Below are 496 nucleotides of genomic sequence, written 5' to 3' on the forward strand. Positions count from 1 at the left end.
CTTTAGACCACTGAGCCATCTCACCAGCCCAAAAGGTTTTTTTTTCTTTTTTTTTTTTTCAGAACTGGGGCTTGAACTCAGACCCTTGCGCTTGCCAGGGAAGCACTTATTCCACTGAGCCATCTCCCCAGCCCCATGTGTGTTCTTCTGTGTGGCCGGCCTTGGATGGTTTCTGTACCTGGGCCTGCTCTGTGTTCATCCTCTTCTGGTGTTGTGCAGAGGTGGGGCTGCTGCAGCTGCCACAGTGTGAGATGTACCGGGGCAGAAGGTGGGAGCAGGTTTGAGCAGCGGGCATATCTTGGCAGTTGCTGTACTCTCGGCTCCTCTTGTGGGATAACCTGGCCACTGTCCTGATTTGCCTCACACTCTGGGGCCCGGGGGACCCAGATCTGTGCCCAGAACCCAGGGTTTCTGTCTTACATGTACAGTTGCTCATTGGATGTCTCCAAGCTGCTGCAAACACAGGGTGTTTGGGGCTGGGAGATGGCTCAGTAGA

The 496-nt window shown here is 54.2% G+C and overlaps 1 protein-coding gene across 1 annotated transcript in view; it reads left to right on the top strand.

Annotated features, from left to right (window-relative positions):
* The window catches only part of Lrp2 (LDL receptor related protein 2), a 207,114-nt gene that overhangs the window by 39,942 nt on the left and 166,676 nt on the right, over positions 1-496 (top strand). The gene's annotated exons all lie outside the window — the stretch shown is intronic.

This window comes from Octodon degus, unplaced genomic scaffold (genome assembly GCF_000260255.1).
Source record: "Octodon degus isolate 3935 unplaced genomic scaffold, OctDeg1.0 scaffold00065, whole genome shotgun sequence".
Taxonomy (NCBI): domain Eukaryota; kingdom Metazoa; phylum Chordata; class Mammalia; order Rodentia; family Octodontidae; genus Octodon; species Octodon degus.